Here is a 14,743-nt window from a genome sequence, read left to right on the forward strand (position 1 = left end):
TTATCTGTTAAGCATTGCCCTTGTGATGTAAATGACCACTCCGGAACCTTGCTGGCTATGCCACTGCAAGGGAGGACCAGGAGTAGGTGACCTGCTCACTCTGGCTTCAGGGCACATATCTCAGGCCCCCACCTGGGGCTGTGACAAGTTGGGGGGTGGGGGATAAGGGGGAGTGGAGAGGGGGGTGTTGATGGGAGTGGTTAAAACCCACACCCCCAACCCGAGGGTGTTACGCCCCTGAAAGCAGCAGCTGTGCCCCACTCAAGGGGGTGATCCTCATTCCTCAGCCCTGTTCTCAGGGAGAGGCAGTGGCTGGACCAGTTTTAAAGTCCCTCTCTGCCCAGCTATGGCCTTGATCCCAGGCCAACACCAAACCAGCCAGGGGCATGATGCTGGGGCCTGGCATTGCAAACAGAGGGCAAAGGGGACAACAAGAGAAGACAGCTCCCTTGGGAGCTGGGCCCTGCTCCACCTCTCCACCTGAGGACTTGGCTGATGATACACACCCAGGAACTTAGTGTTCACCTGGGGGCTATGAGGACAGGGAGTCAGCTGTAGCAGAAAGACCAGATTCCCGCCCAGCTCTTCCTAAAACTGTCTTGTAAGCCCAAGGAAAGTCATTTTACCTATCTGGGCCACAAATTCCTCATATGCCTAAAAACAATTCTTTCAAAATATCAGAAAAAACTGAGAATGTGCTCCAGACTAAAGGAGACTTTTAAAAAAAAAAACAAAAACTGACCACTGAATGTGTGTGATGGGGGTGGGGGTTACTCCCATGAAAGAGGTTGTGACAATTGGAAAAATTTGAGTAAAGTCAGTAGATTAGCTGGTACAGTAATGCTATATCCACGTTAACGTCCTGATTTTGTTCATTATTCTGTGGTTATAGATGTGATTTTAGAAAATCTGCATTCAAGTACTTAGAAGTAAAGGATATCATGTTTGCCACTTATTTTTAAATGGCTCAAATAAAAACTACAGAGAAAGAAAAGAACAAAGTAAAAATGTAGTAAAATGTTAACATTTGGGAATCTGGGTGAGGAGAATTCTCTGTACTATTCCTGCAACTTTTCTGAAACTCTGAAATTATGCCAAAATAAAAAATATTTTTTCGCAGGGCACAGTGGCTCACGCCTGTAATCCCAGCACTTTGGGAGGCCGAAACAGGAGGATCATTTGAGGCCAAGAGTTGGAGGGTGCAGTGAGCTCTGAACAAGCTACTGCACTCCACACCGGCATGGGTGACAGAGCAAAACATTGTCTCAAAATAAATATTTTTTAAAAGAGGAATGTTAATCTAAGGCTCTTCCAGTTTGTGTGAAAATTTAACACTCTCTGCATCTTACAGAGAATGAACAGGAAACAGGATGAAGCAAGTGGTCACTGTCAAATCACTAGTCAGTGGCAGCAGGAAGGCTCTAGAACTCAGGTTCTCTGACTTAAGTCTGTCCCCTCTCCATCAGACTCATTCAGCACTAAGGGACAGTGAGCCCTAAACACCAGCCCAAGCACTAGACAAGAACCACAGAGCAAAGGGCAAGGAAGAAGGCGGCCACCTGGACAGTCTCCAGGCTGGGCAGCAGGAGGCAAGGCTGTCAGGAGAAGCAGAGAGAACCCTTCCCTGCACACATACACACAGGGGACCCCAGAGGGCTAACTTGAAGCTTCAGCAATATGAATGCGTAAGTTCCAACCACAAACACACAGGCCCAGGTATAGCACAGACCCACTGCCAAGTGGCAGAGCCCTGGGAGGGTAGCTCCAAGCCGTCTCTAAACAAAAGGAACCCAAGGCTGAGCGCAGTGGCTCACATCAGTAATCCTAGCATTCTGGGAGGCCCAGGACGGAGGATCAGTTGAGCTCAGGAGTTTGAGACCAGCTCTGAGCAAGAGCTAGACACTGTTCTCTACTAAAAATAGAAAAAAACTAGCCAGCCATGGTGGTGCACACCTGTACTCCCAGCTACTTGGGAGGCTGAGGCAGGAGGACTGCTGAGCCCAGGAGTTTGAGGTTGCAGTGAGCTATGATGACACCACTGCACTTTAGCCGGGGTGACAGAGCAGGTGAAAGAGTGAACCCTGTCTCAAAAAAAAAAGACAGAGGAACCCCAACATCTGGAAATCCTAAGCAAGTCTCCTAAACAACTCTAAGGTCAATGGAAAAACAAAAAATCAAAATCACAACTACATTATCTGAAGATTAACTAATATTAATGAGAACAATATATTAACAGAAAAATTCATGTTTCCATAAATATTAATACTTTTGCTAAATAAGACAGAAAATAAACTAAGGTGTCAATCCAAGAAGGTAGAAAATAAAAACAAAGAAAGGAAAAAAATGAATCAGCAGGGATAAAGACAGAAAAAGGTGATTAGAAAAAAAAACTAGTGGTTTTTATACATGAACCGAAGAGACAGCTCTCCAAAAAAACCAATAAAATAAACAAACCCCTAAATAGGACTGGTTATTTGAAAAAGAAAAAAACAAATATTGGAAATATGAAAAGGAATATAACCACCATCCATGAATGTGAAATGCTTTACTAAAAACTTTGAAAATATGAATGAAAACAATTTTCCAGAAAAACTTACTTGAGAAAAGGTAGAAATATTGAAAATAACAATCACGAGAGCCACTGGAGAGTCACTGTGTCTAAGTCACCCAGCCAGATGTGACCAAGCTGGACTCAGTCTCACAGTCTGACATCTCCAGGATTGAGCCCAGAAAACTCTGAGTTCCAAAATTCTCCTTAGGTACCTCTGACTTTGGAAACTTCTGGCCCCTTGCTACTCGAAAGTGCGGACCAAGGAACTGCAGCATCAACATTACCTGAGAAAATGTTATAACTGCAGAATTTCAGGCCTTACCCCAGACCTACTGAATTAGAAAATGCATGATAGTAAGATCCCCAGGTTAACTGGATGAACATTAAAACGTAGAAGCACTGGTCTGGCCTATACCTGCCCAAGGGTGAGGGGGGCAAGTACAGGCCAGCTCAGCGCAAAGGACAGGTTTCACAGGTCCCTTCAATTCCTCTTCACACTTGCAAAAGCAGTGCCTATTCTGCATTCTGTCTGGCACAACCAAGAAAAAAGAAAAAAAAAAAAATCAACTGATAAATTAACAACAGGGGCTAGATCTGATCATAAGAACATGTTTTAAAAAAAAGTTTGGCCAAATAAAACAAAACCAAACATTAAAACCTTAGAAGAAATTTATAGTATTTGCCAGAGTATGATAAAGAGTTAATGCCACTAATATATGATGCTCTCTTACGAATGCAAAAGAAAGCCACACAAAAGAAAAGCAGGCAAAGGAAATCAAAATATATTCACAAAGAAAAATGCAGGTCACAACTAAACACAGCAATAAGAGATTTGCAAATCAAAACATTTTTATACCAATTAGAAAAGAAATAGTTTTTGTAATAAACATGTACTATTTTGACAGAGGGAAAAGTCAATAAAGACATTTAGAATGAAAAAAAATGACTATTCTAGAAAGACCATAATAGTAACAGGAATTTTCTCTGAATAGAAAAATTATGGATTTTTAAAACTTTATCTGCTTACCCGAACTTTATGATTTTTCTGCAGCGAATGTGCATTTTTGTAACAAACAGCAAAAAAGTTTTAACCATTTCCTACAGTTTGATCATATCTGAAATGCAGCAGCTTTTATACTTAGTCTGCCTTGCGTTTTCATGTGTTTGTATAACACCCGACCTTTTCACAAACCACCACAGCACTTAAAGGCATGTCTCTTCAGTTCTCATCAAGTGCTGGGAGCCCCAGATAAGCACAGCTCCTTTAGTTACTTCAGTCCACAGACCAGCAGTTCTCCAACTCCAGTGGGTGTAGGAATTGCCTGTAGGAAGCTGGCTACAGACACAGATCCCCAGTCTCCCAAAGATCAACCCTGTCTAGACAGGGGATTCCAACACAAGTAGTCCCAGAACTACCCTCCGAGAAGCCCTCTCCAATAACACTAACGGGGGTGAGGGTGAGCGGGGTAGGAACACGCTCTATCCAGCAGGCGAGCTGAAGCCCTGAGCATCCTCACTGCCGGAATGTGCTCTGCTCCGGGAGAAGGCATTTGGAACAACTCCACTGGTTCACGGAGGTCCATCTGTCAGAGTTTCTGCTCGGCACCCTGAGAAGGCGGCTCCCCCAGAGCTGGCAGAGATACAGCTGTGGCTGCCAAGAGGGGCCCGTCTCTCAGCCCTGGGGCCACCTGGCACAAAGAGACTCCCGCAGACTCACATGCCCCCCAGGTGGGCACCGGCAGGTGAAGATACCAACGGGAGAGGGTGGGGACCCAGAGCAGTACTTCCACATCCCTCCCCAATCCCCAGCACTTCCTAGGTGTGCCACTGTTTCCCAGGGATTCAAACAAACCGGTAAAGGAGCCAGAGAAGCATTTCTAGCTCCTCTGCCAAACGGTAGATGAGTGAGCAAGAAGGGGAGGGCAAGCACAGACCCCGGCTAAATGAGTAACTGTTAAATGAATAACAGTTCACTGCCACGGTCAGAGGAGGAGCCCGGTGACACACTGAACCAGATGCACAACCCTTACAGAGGGACTGGGAATCAGCTCCCTCCCCCTCCCCCACCTTCCTTTTATGCAGGTCAAGAGGCAGAAATCCTGACCTCAGCTTAACAGCAGCAGGGATTCCCATGTCTCCAAGTTCATAACCTCATGCCTGGGGGGAGGGGATCCCTTATTTATGAGTCCCTGTGAACCTGGCCCTCCTAGGCAGGTAGACATTGCCATCCTGGCTCTGGGGGCAGCAGAGACAGGGGACCTGAGGATCTGGAGCCATAACCAAGGGTGCAGGGCGGAGCAGCACACCCCAGACAGCTTCATTCCCCTATTACAAATGAAGGCTTAAGATGCAAACACCATGGGCAAGATGAGCACATCGCTAGGAATAAACCTAGCCTAAGAAGCTACAGGTTCTGGAGGAGAGCAGTACAGGGCAGAAGAAAGGCGTTACCATGAGAAAGGAGCGCTGGGTGCTGACTGGGCATACATGTGTGGGGCAGGTTCCACCACCGGTCTCTACAAGCTTTGCTTCCAGCCTTGATGAGCCCTTAACCCCTAAGAGAAGTCGCAGCAAGGTTTGTCCTGTGCTACCTTCAGGTGCTTGGGAATCAAGAAAGCAGCTCTCCCCACTGGTTAGCATAATGAGGGTTAATGACAGCAGGCTGGCTGTCCCAGGGCAATTATGAGGTGTGGGCTCAGAGGGCTCCTCCCCAATGTCTGCGTGGGAAAATGGCCCAGGACCTTCTTTTCCTGTGGGGACAAGGCAGGTACCCCATCTGTTGTCCAGATCACAGCCTGCAGGCTTGGAACCAGGGCTGCTTCAGATTCTGCTCTTCACACGGGCCCAGGCTGTCACTTTGAAGAGGTGAAGCTCACTTTCTCTCATAACTCTGACTCCACAGCACTTATCAAAAGGATTTACTACATGCTAGGCTTTGTGCCAGGTACTAGGGACAAGAAACTGAGTAAGAGGAGCACCCCACCACTAGGAACTCATACCCAGGCCCTGCCAGAGAGGTACAGACAATGTGCTAGGGGACTTGGGGTGGGGGAGGGTATCAGAAATGGCACAGAGCAGCTGACAAACTGAAGCATTTCTAATACATCCATGCATTAAAAAGTGTAACAGAAAAGACCACATTTTACAACAGCAACAACAAAAGCTACAACACACCTATGAATAAACTTAAGAAATGTGTAAGACGCATATACAAGAAAACTTTAAAACTTTGCTAAACACACAAAAAGACTAGAATAAATAGAAAGATAAACTTCCCTTTCTCATTATAAAGCTGCCTATTCTTCCCAAAATAACCTGTAAGTTCCATGTGATTCCAACTGAAAAATCCCAATATTTTTCACAGAACACGACAAGTCGTTTTTTAAGCTTATTTGGAGAAAGAAGTGCAAAAAGAAAGGCAGAAAAATGTTGTGGACAAAGTATTTTCTTAAACCAACTGTTACATAAAACTGTGGTAATTGAAACAATAAAATACTGAGACAGAATCAGACAAACAATTCAATGGAAGTGAAGAGAGGCCTTAAACACCCCTGAATATAAAAGTATTTATAAAATGCTCAAGGTGGAATTATAAACCACAGGGGAAGCTATAAATACTCAATAAATGTACAGGCTTTCTATTTGGGAAAGGTTCAAGCCCTATCCTATACTATATACAAAAATAAACCTCACCTTAGACATCTGAATATCTAAAATAAACTATTAAGCAAAACCCTAGGAGCAAGACTATTGATGGATTCTGACTGTATAAAAAATCTCTATATGACAAATCTCCCTATGACAGACTTTACAATGAAAGACAAATAAAGATGTCAAAATTTCTTGCAAAACATAACAGAATATGAAAATATTGATGACGATGTGCCTGAGCCTTCAGGAGAAAGCTATGTTTTCTCATTTAAGAAGACAGGAGAGATATCACCCCAGTTAAAATGGCTATTACCAAAAAGACAAAAAATAACAAATGCTGGCAAGGATGCAGAGAAAGTGGTAATTAAATGTTGGTGGGAATGTAAATTAGTACAGCCATTATGGAAAACAGTAAGAAGTTTCCTCAGAAAACAAAAATAGAACTACCAAATGATCCAACCATCCCACTAGTGCGTTTATATCCAAAGAAACTATAATCAGTATGTTAAAGAGATATCTGCACTCCCATGTTTATTGCAGCACCATTCACAACAGCCAAGATATAGAATCAACCTAAGTGTTTTATGAACAGATGAATGGACAAAGAAAATGTGGTACATACACACAGTGGAATACTATTTAGCCACAAAAATGAACAAAATTCTTTCACTTGTGACAACATGAGTGAGCTTGGAGGATGTGTTAAATGAAATAAGCCAGGCACAGAAAGATAAACACTGAATGTTCTCAACTCATATGTGGGAACTAAAAAAGTTGAGCTCAGAGTAGAATAGTTACTGGAGATGGGGAAGGGTAGGGAGGTAGGGAATAGCCAAAGATTAGTTAACAGATAAAAAAAAAGTACAGCTAGATAGGAGGAATAAGGCTGACTATAATTAACAATTTATCATATATTTTCAAGTAGCTAGCAGAGCAGATTTTCAGTGTTCCCAGCACAGAGAAATGATAAATGGTTGAGGTGATGCATATGCTAATTGCCCTGATTTGATCATTACCCACTGTATACATATATCAAAATATCACACTGGGCCAGGAGGTGGCTCACACCCGTAATCCTAGCACTTTGGGAAACCAAGGTTGGGGGATCACTTGAGGTTAGGAGTTTAAGACCAGCCTAGGCAACAAAGCAAGCCCCTTGTCTCTACAAAAAAAAAAAAAGAAGAAAGAAAAGAAAAATTAGCCAGGTGTGGTGGTACATGCTTGTAGTCTCAGCTGAGGGAGGAGCCCAGGAGTTCAAGGCTGCAGTGAGCTATGATTGTGCCACTGCACTCAAGCCTGTGGGACAGAGTGAGACCCTGTTTCTAGAAAGAAAGAAAAGAAAGAGAAAGAAAAGAAAGGAAGAAGGAAAAAAAAAATCACATTGTACCCCGTAAATGTACAGTTAATATGTGTCAACTAAAAATGATAATAAAAGCAAAAAAAGAATATGGGAGAACTTACACATTTTTTGGATAATGTTTATCTTAATACATGTAAGAACCATGTCACAGTTTTGTCTATATCCCTACCTAACAGCACAGTGCCTGGCACACATGAGTTAGTCAATAAAAGTTTATGGAATATTTTTTAAAAAGAAATTAATATTGTGCTCGCTTCGGCAGCACATATACTAAAATTGGAACGATACAGAGAAGATTAGCATGGCCCCTGCACAAGGATCACACACACACACACACAAAAGGAAGTTAATATTGATAATATTAGAATTTTTACGGATCAATAAAAAGATCTAATTAAGAGTAATTTGGATATAACAGATAATGGATATAACAGGCAAGACACAGAATAAATGCAAAATGGCTAACCATTTTAAAACATTCTCAACTTCACTAATGAAAGAAATTAAAGTGAGATTTTCTACCTATCAAATTGGCAAAAATTAAAGACTGATAATTCCTCATTCAGTGTTGGTGGGAAAGTAAATTTGTTTTTTGTTTTTTTTTTTTTTGAGACAGAGTCTCACTCTGTTGCCCAGGCTAGAGTGAGTGCCGTGGCGTCAGCCTAGCTCACAGCAACCTCAAACTCCTGAGCTCAAGTGATCCTCCTGTCTCAGCCTCCCGAGTAGCTGGGACTACAGGCATGCACCACCATGCCCGGCTAATTTTTTCTATATATATTTTTAGCTGTCCATATAATTTCTTTCTATTTTTAGTAGAGATGGGGTCTCGCTCTTGCTCAGGCTGGTCTCGAACTCCTGAGCTCAAACGATCCGCCCACCTCGGCCTCCCAGAGTGCTAGGATTACAGGCGTGAGCCACCGCGCCCGGCCGGAAAGTAAATTTGATAGATATCAAATTACCTTTTGGGAGGGTAACTTGGTAATGTCAATTAAAATTTCACTTGTACGATTGTGTCCTACACAAACACTTAACAAGAAAATTATGTATAATACGAATAAGTTCATTACCTCATCATTTATAATTACAAAAAAATTGGAACTGTAGATGTCCATTAATAAGAAACAAGTTAAATTATGATAGACCTGTAAAATGAAACACTCAATAGCCATTTAAAAGGTTAATTTAGCCCCAGGAGCAGTGGCTCATGCCTGTAATCCCAGCACTCTGGGAGACCAAGATGGTAAGATCCCTTGAGGCCAGGAGTTCGAGACCAGCCTGGGCAACATAAAAGACCCCTGTCTCTACAACAAAAAAATTTTTAAATTAGCCAGATGTAGTGGTAACTCCTAGGTGAAAGAGCAAGATCCTGTCTTTGGAGTAGGGGGCGGGGTGAAGAGGGTAAAACACTAGAGTCATGATGCACATTAAAGTGAAAAGAAAAAAAAAATCACGGAAGGCATGGAAGGACAGTCTTAGAAGGACAGTCTACAGACAAAAGCATCAGCTACAAAGTCAGACATCCCCTGGCCTTGATTCCAGCTTCATCCTTTGTAAAACACCAGCCCTTGGTCAAGCTCCTGGCTTAAATCTCAGTTTCCTCATCCAAAAGGTGGGGCTACTACCACCTACCTCTGAGTTGTCATGAGAACTACGGGAAAGAACTATGAAAACCTTACCCCACGTGCCTACCCTGCACATGGTACATGCTCAGTAAATGACATGACTGTGGTTATTATGCAGGGTACAGTGGGCTGTAATGCAGCATGATTCCATTTCCATAAACAACACTAAACAGGTAGATAGTCTGCACAGAATGACGTCCGGAGGGATACTCCAGTTAACAGTGATTAACTGGACTGTGAAATTATGGACAAATTTTTCCCCTTCCCACCCCTTCTATATATTTCTATTTTCTAATTTATCCAAAGAGCATATATTACCTACATAATCAAAAAAGAATAAGGCCAGGCGCAGTGGCTCACGGCTGTAATCCTAGCACTCTGGGAGGCCGAGGCGGGAGGATCGCTCGAGGTCAGCAGTTGAGACCAGCCTGAGCAAGAGCGAGACCCTGTCTCTACTAAAAATAGAAAGAAATTAGCCAGACAACTAAAAAAAATATATAGAAAACATTAGCCGGGCATGGTGGCGTATGCCTGTAGTCCCAGCTACTCCTGAGGCTGAGGCAGTAGGATCACTTGAGCCCAGGAGTTTGAGGTTGCTGTGAGCTAGGCTGACGCCAGAGCACTCTAGCCCCAGCAAGAGTGAGACTCTGTCTCAAAAAAAAAAAAAAGAAAATAAATAAATAAATAAATAAAATAAAAAATAAAAAAAAGAATAAAAGCCCAAAAAAGATATAGATTCTTGAATTTACACAAGATTGGAGAGTTATATTACTTTTTATTATGCCTAAAGGCCCACGTGGGAAAGGAAAAGATGATAGGGAAGCAGGTAACACCGGGGAGGGACTAGAAGGGTTCCCCTACACAGTGAAATGCACTCAGTTTCAGGAGCACCTGGCACAAGGTGTGTAAAGTATTTAAAGGCTCAGCGAAGGTCAAGCTGAAGCCCTCCAGGCCCAAAGCCAGCACACACTGCTGCCCTAGGCCTGACCAGACTTTGTCTAAATGCCAAAGAAATTATGGGCAATGGGGCAAGGGTACTCATTTCTCAACCCAGGTGCTGGGTACACAGGTGTTTACTCTGTGAAAACTCACCAAGCTACACGATATGTGCTTTTCTTCTGTGTGTGCTATACTTCAGTAACAAAAAAAAAAAAAAAGTTTTTAAAAACTAAAAACTGAGAGGAGGAAACTCAGTTTCTATCATTTCCTATGAAGTTTCCCTCTTAAATTAATGGTTTTAATAACTGTGAACTCACGGATCAGTCTCATCAATGAAAGAAAAAAATTCTGGAAGTAACCCAGGGATGGGGAGACACAGGGAGACCCAACTAGACAAGGCAGCTGCTCTCACTCGCAGCCCTGACTACAGATTTGAATCACGTTGGGGGTGGGGCGGTTGCCGATATGGGATGATCACACATCACCTGGGGAGCTGTGAAAAATGCTGGGGCCGGGGTTCCACTCCAGACAAATGACATCAGACTCCCTGGAGCCCAGGCATTGATATTTTCTTTTCTAAAAGGTCCTCAGATGATTCTAATATACAGTAGAGATTAAGAACCACTAAACTAGTTGAACCAGAGGGACCGCAGCTGGGAACTCTCTAGGCAAGTTGAAGCATGGGCCCTGCCTGTCCCTGCTGTGGGGGTGGAAGCGTTTAGGTGTGGAGTGTTTGGGCGGCACCCACCCAGTCCTCCTCCATATCCGGCTTCCCTCAGTCTCGGGCAGAGAACCAATGGGGAGCAATGCCCTCCACATGGAGTGGGCAGCATCCACGAAGAGGGGAAGGGGTTTTCCAGGCTTCCCAAGGGATGCACACAGAACCCTGGTTCTGGCTCCTAGCCGGGGTGTGCAAACTGTCCTGGACCACTTGCCAGCACAGCCCTAAGACACACACCACTCCAACCACACAACCCCAGAGCTAAGCCCTAACTACTACCCAGGGTCCAAATGACACTTCTAGGAACCCACAGCCAGAAAACCAAGGAGTAACAGTAGTGGGAGGAAGGGCCACAGGGCAGAGGTCAGCACATAGCTCAACCATCAGGTAGGACCCAGCTCAGGGGCAAATGGCAGGGCCAGTGAGGAGGGGGCTAGCACACGGCCCACCTGCCCAGAGCTTCCAGCACTAATACGGGAGCCCCCATGCCACCTTCATCCCGTGTCCATCCTGCCTAACTGTGCAACAGAAGCCATGGGTTGGACCCCAGCAGACAGCCATCTTAACCAGGCAGCCGTTAGCACTTTACAAGCTTCCCTAGGTGATTCTGACACAGTCCTTGGGCCACACTTCACCAAGCATGCCCTCAGAGGCCTTCTCTGCTCAGTCTAGGACTTACAGCTGAGCTCAAAGCACAAGGTGCAGGACTGGGGATGGGCTGAGGCCATGAATAGCATCCTAGGATAGAGAGAACAGTAGCAAAGAGAAGGATCCACAATGCCAGGAAAAACAGGATGGGCATCTCTTGGGCACTGCCTCCAGTGCACCACTGAAAATCTGTTTCTGTATTCCCTCCCCAGAGCTCAGGAGGTAGGGCAACAACAATCCACGTTGTAAAGGCACAGTCTCCCCTCTCTGGGTCCAGCGGGGTCTGGTGCAGTAGGAGGAACCCTCTTGTGTCACCACCTGAACTCGTTCAAGCCCGCAGAGAAATGACTTGGCCCAAGGGTCACACACCCAAGAGAGAACGTGTTGCAGACGGAGTTGGTCTGGGGATCCAGAGAGGATTCTTAGGCCAGATCCTCCCAGGGGCTCTCTCTGCCTCTATGGCTCTTCCCTTTTCTGCAGAGTGGCCAGCAAGAGTCAGAGATGGAACCTCCCTGAGGTTCCTGAAGGTGGACTGGTAGGAAACAGCTCCTTCTGAAAACTCCATCTGCTTAGCAGGGCTGGGCACCAAGGCCCGCAAAAGCTAGAAAACCAGACTCCTGAAGATGGGGGTTTCGGGGAGGCAGTGAATGCTGCAGAGGAGGCAAAGCAGGAGAACTCAGTCCACAGGGCACAGAGCTCAGGAGCAAGCTGCAAACCCTTGCAATGCCTTTGTTTCCTTTGCAAAGCCCATGAGGTTAGGATTACACAGGAAAAATGCTGGGAGGCGGGGTTGAGAAATCCAATTACTTAAGCACCAAGGGCACAAGAGTTCCAGGCCACAGAGGTAACCAGGATTTGCTTAGACCCTAATCTTCCTATCCTTGGAATGTTTGCCTCTTAAGGAACATCTTTGTAGCAAGACACTTTTACCTACTCACCTCCCTCTCCACTTTCCTCTAGGATGAAGTGGCCAGGATAGAAGGAAATTTGTATTTTTACTTTTTTGCCTAATCTTTAGCATCTCAAACAAAAAGGCCAAAGATCCTCAGCAGGAGGAAGTAGAGGAAAGATGGCCAAACTCATGCAGTCAAAAATATTTGGATGTCTATCCTTATAGAAGTCAGAGCAGAGTTTGTAATCAGCCACCAGAGGAAAAAGCCTACACCTCTAGGTTATTAAGAGCCACTGAACGGAAAAAGCTCAAAAGTCAAGGTGCCCTGACTGTGGCAATGAAGCTTTTGTCTCTTGCAGGGGCTTCAGGGGCCTCACACTCCCCCATTAGACTCCCAGAGGTGAAGGGGAAGACAGGGGACATCCTTGTCTACAGAAGCCGAGATGCAAGTAAACCTTTCAGGGCACTCCGAGAGAATCTCTGGGACAGAAAGATCTCTACTCTTTCAAGTGTTGGCTCTGTCATAAAGACAGAGGGTACAGAAGAGCGGAAAAGTGATGTCCGGAAAGAATGGAGAGGCATCAAAACAGAGACCCTATACTCTCTGAGAAGCAAAGTTCCAAAGTAGTGCTTAGATCTTACTTTTTGTCCAAACTAAATAAATAAATAAAGCAGTGCTGTTCAGGGTATGGCCCATAAACTTTATCACCAGTCCACCGAAACATAAATACAGGAAAAAGAGGAAGGCGTTAGAAACCGTTAGAGCAATTTAAAGCTACCATGCCATCCAAAGGCATGGTCACTAGACTGGCCTCACTGAATGGCTCAGAGACCAGTCAGTCGGAATGGTGCTGAATCCCCGAAGTGAGCTGCATGTGCTGCAAGCCGCAAACTAGCTGTACAAAGCAGGACTGTGTTTCAGTTTTGCATATCAAGGAAAAAAACCCACACACATCCCAAGAAACAAAAACTGGTCCTTCCCCAGATTTAGTTTGAGAAACACTCACTTGGAAGGCAACACCTTCAATTTACAGAGAAAACTGAAGTCCCACAAGTCCACAGACACTAAGTGATCTCCCCACTGCTAATGACAGAACCAAGAGTAGGACCAGAGTAGGAAACAGAGAGGAGAGAAACTAACAGCCACACTTTTCACCCTCCTCCTTTTAGCCAGTGAATCTCACTGGAACCCCCTGAAGAAGTCAGGGCTGCAGGAACCATGAAGCCAATTTAGGGTTCAAGGTGAACTGCCCAGGAACAGTATTTCTTTCCAGAAATACTGTTATCTGAATCTCAAACCCAACATGTCTAAAGCCAATACTTTCCATTCAAAACTAAGCTCCCTTCCCCATTAGTCAATTTCTGACCCCACTATACTAGCCTGTCATCGCTAGATCCCAGAAACACTAACTTACTTAAAACAAAGTTGGCATATTGATTCTTCCTTCAAAGTTCCTTGAGGTTTGCTGAGCCAGTGAGAAAGCAAATGTGAAGAGCTGGGAGCACGTGGGTGAGGAGTTTTGTCCGCCACGTGCAAGTTCACAGCCCCAAACACAAAGTTAAGGTCAAAAGTGGCTTCAACACATAAGAAACAAAAACTGGCAATGATGGTTTTCCCATTTACTGTTATAACTTTATAGGTAATTTAGTCAGTGTCTTTTACTTCCAATGGTTTTGTAAGAATCAAATAATAACTCTAGCCCAGGCAACAGATCGAGACTCTGTCTCAAAAAATAAAAATAAAAAAAGATTCAAATAACAGTGATTTCTCCATTTTGCAGACCTAATACTGTACCTGGAATATGGCAAATGCTCAATGTAGAAAGAGGAAGAAAGGGAGATAAAGTGAATGGAGATGCGGTCACAGTCCTGGATAGCAGATAATCTACGCATTTTAATCGTCCAAGCCATCCCTGCCCCCTGTTTGCCTAAAGGCTTCCCAAACTAATCCAGATCTTTCTCAGAAGCTGCAGAGATGCTGAGACCTCAGCTCGCTGCCAGATGCCGGGTGTGAGAGGAAACGAGGCCAAAAGCCTAAGAGGTCAGGGGTAGGAAAGGAAGGACTTAAGAGGATTAGGAGACCCAAAAGCTGAGCCAATCCAAAGCCCCTCCCCACAGTCCCTATCCCCAGCTAGGCAAACCATTTGCTGCTACAGCTTCCAGGTATGGGAGGGAGTTTGGCAAGACCACAGAGCCCACTTCCCAGCACCCAGCCCCTCCTCACTGAGCCCAGCAAGAGGGTGGTCCCTGAGAGCAGGAAGGCTTTCCCCTGGGCTCACCCACATGTGTATCTTGCAAAGCTCTCTCCCTCTCTCTCCTATGACATTGGGTGGGGGGTGGGGGTCGCCAAGGAGGCAGA

General features: G+C 44.7%; 1 protein-coding gene and 1 non-coding gene across 4 annotated transcripts in view; one reads left to right on the forward strand and one right to left on the reverse strand.

Moving 5' to 3' along the window:
- TET3 (tet methylcytosine dioxygenase 3) overlaps positions 1-14,743 on the reverse strand; it is a 96,201-nt gene that overhangs the window by 61,037 nt on the left and 20,421 nt on the right. The window lies entirely within an intron of this gene.
- Positions 7,809-7,916, forward strand: LOC138400376 (U6 spliceosomal RNA). Its single transcript, XR_011236272.1, has one exon. It is a non-coding gene; the product is annotated as a U6 spliceosomal RNA (small nuclear RNA).

Source organism: Eulemur rufifrons, chromosome 19 (assembly GCF_041146395.1).
Source record: "Eulemur rufifrons isolate Redbay chromosome 19, OSU_ERuf_1, whole genome shotgun sequence".
Classification (NCBI taxonomy): domain Eukaryota; kingdom Metazoa; phylum Chordata; class Mammalia; order Primates; family Lemuridae; genus Eulemur; species Eulemur rufifrons.